The following is a 3,269-nucleotide window of genomic DNA, read 5'->3' on the forward strand; positions in this document are numbered from 1 at the left end:
GGAGGCCTTGGATACACGAGACCGGAAGTGCCGTCCCCGCCAGGGGCAAAGGTCAATGGGCGGGGCGACGGCGGAGCCCTTGGAAAACACTTCCGGTTGCAGGCGGGGCGACCCTCAGCGGTGCCAACGCCCGCCCCGCCCCCGGAAGTATGTGAGTGGCGGCGAGTGCGCCCCGCCTCCCGCCCGGCGTCCCCGGGTGTCTCCCGGCTTTCTGGGCCCCCGTTCGCCGGTTCCGGGCGTCCAGGTGTCGCAGGCTACGTACTTTAGGTCCTTAAGACTCCGGGGATTCCGCACAGATGAAAAAGAAAATGCAACAGTCGATACAAGTGGAGCGGGGAAGACCACCTGCGCAAGCACGAGCCCGACCTACCTGTCGCCGACCTCCCGGGCTGCGGCATCGAGCATGGATGGGCCTTGGTGCCAGATACACTGGGGTTTCCAGAACAATTTTTTGAGGAATCAGCTGCGGGGGCGGGGGGTGTCGTTCACAAGATGGATTTTACCACCGTTAGTTCACATGCCTGTTGTTTTCTCAAAAGGCAGAACAAGTGCTGGAATTGCTATCAGGTGTTTTTCTTGCATATTCTAGCCATAATTTACCTTCAGTACAGCCTCTGCTAACATAGCAGTCGAGGTATTAGTCTTTGTTAAAATGCACGCGTTAAAAAAATATAAAATAAATAAAATAAAATAAAACGCACGCGTTTATGATACTCCCGAACTGGTTTGTGGGATTTCGTTTCGCTGGCCACCAGACCCAGTCCGATCCCCACCCCTCCTTTATTCCTTTCTAGACGTAATTGAGAACTGCTACACTCTTTAGAAGGATACAGTAAACGGAACTCTGGACTTTGATAAGGCCCGGAGGGGTGACTGACTACAGGGGCTACCTGAATTAGTGACCGCTATCTGGGAGACCGGGTTCCATCAACTCCCATCGTTATCGCTTACTACATTGCATCACAACTGCCTAATTGCTGATGTGTCTCAGTAGACTAATTCTGAGCTCAGAGGCCAGGGATCTTCATCTCCGTATGTCCAGGACCTAGCATTGGGTCCGGCATATAGGTTGTTCCATAAAGAATTCAGATGCCCTGACTCCTGGCTTTCACTCCAGGTTGCTGCCTACCCCATATAGATAGAGGTGGGCACCAGGATGAAGCCCCACGGCTTTGAAGTCCAAGAAAATGGTGGTGAAGTCTGCAAGTCTACATGTATAAAAAATAAAAAAATGCTTGTGACGATTCCAGAGTCATTCTGGGATGAGGGAGGACTTGCAATTTGGAGCAGGGATGTTGGGCAGTTACTACTTAAGCCATTTGGATACAACTCAAATGTCCCCAGGGACACGCGTACCCTGCAGATACAAATGATGTCTTATTAACAGGCAAATTTCATGAACTCTATAGCTGCCTTCTTTGCTTCTTGGTTAACTTTGGGAGCCTTACTGTAAGGTTCCCTTTACCATCTGGTAGTACCTCGACAAGTCCCCAGAGCGTTGGTGACTGCTCACACTGTTGCTGCGATTCCATCTCAGCAACTCAGACTCTACCTTCTGTCACACTTCCACTTTTTCAGATCCCCAGGTCTTACTTTTTTCTAATCACTAGGGAAATACCCTCCTTACTGTGTGATCTGGGGTCTTCTTGAGGGGACTCCGAACAATGCTAACCCAAAAGGTGTTTTGAGGTTGCTTGGACTACTGTTTAAATAGAGCTCTCTCCTTCCCAGCATGTGCCTTTGCTACTAGAGTAAAGGCATCAAGGAAGGATTTCGATATAGTCACCACACTATCTGGAACCACCATTCTTCTACCCTCAGCCCTTGTTGCTGAGTTCCGTGCACAAAACTCAAACACTTCCTCCCCAAACATGAATTTTCTCTCAGGAGTCACAAGTTTCCCTTTCCCTGCTAGGTTCATCAGATACTGCCCTTGCTACATATATTACAGTTTGTTGTATTATATATGATCATAAACTGTTTTCATAGGTAGAAAAAAACAAATTTTGAGAACTCCTCAGGACCACTTCGTTTACTCATCCTTCAAAGCACAACTCAGATTTTACCACCATGAAGATTCCCATCTGCACTCGATGGAAATTTCTTTCTTCTCTCAACTCCAAATTCACATTGTATGAATAACTGGCCTCCTGATTAAAGCCTCATGTCACCTTAATCACCTTCTGCTTATGATGCCTCTCATACTGTTATTTGTTTTTTTCAACTACAGAGCCCCTTGAGGCTAGGGAGCCTGTTGTAAACATTTTCTTATCTCCCACTCTGTGTACAGTAGATGCTCAAGAAGTATTTGAAAAATGTTAAATTTTGTAGTTGTAGCCCTCTGCCTCACCCACAGCACATTACCTCTGGATGCAGTAGGATTATCTTAAGTGATGGCATATTTAGATGCATGGGAAGATGGATTTTTCTGTACTTCTGTGTGTTCTTGTTTGTAGTCAGTGTAAGGAACTATCCTCTTTGGAGCTGAACCAAAGGAGCCCATTAAATTTTTTTCTCTTGGGAATCTCAGGCTGAGAGAGCCTGACAGTCTCTGGAACTGTACACAGCAGCACTCTAGAGCAGTCCAAAATTCTTGTTGAGGTTCCTGGAGTTGCCCTTATTTCTATCCCTCTAACTGCTAGGAAATTTGTCAAGGTTCTTTGAGATGCCCTCATATGCTTCTAATAAGTTCTTTTGAGTAAACTAGTTAGAAGTTTCTGTTCTTGGCAATTAGGAGAACCTGACTACCACAGTAGAATAAGGTTGGATACTGGTGACATCACACAGAGGATACTCTCCAGATAAAGAAAGGAAAGGCATTACTTGTCTTACCCATGTATCCTACTTCATTCAAATAAACTATTCTTTTTTTTTTCTAAGAAAAGTATGACCTTTAGTGCTCTAAGGAGGAAAGGTAAGTGTGGGACCTAGCTAGTGTTTTTTTGTTTTTAAAGATTTTATTTATTTATTTACTTACTTGGGGGGGGGGAAGGGAGAGGGACAGGCAGAGAATCTCAAGCAGACTCGACACTGAGTGCAGAGCTCGATGATCATGACCCTGAGGTGGTGACCTGAGCTGAAACCAAGAATCAGATGCTCAGATGACTGAGTCACTCAGGCACCGCAGGACCTAGCCAGTGTTAACAACAAACAACAACCTTCAAAAGTTACAGGGATAAAAATTATTTTCAAAAACATACATTTTTCATAGTTACACACCATCCTCATACCACCTACACTGAGGTAAACACATAAGTAGAAAATCCGAA

This window comes from Nyctereutes procyonoides, unplaced genomic scaffold, assembly GCF_905146905.1.
Source record: "Nyctereutes procyonoides isolate TBG_1078 unplaced genomic scaffold, NYPRO_anot_genome, whole genome shotgun sequence".
NCBI lineage: Eukaryota > Metazoa > Chordata > Mammalia > Carnivora > Canidae > Nyctereutes > Nyctereutes procyonoides.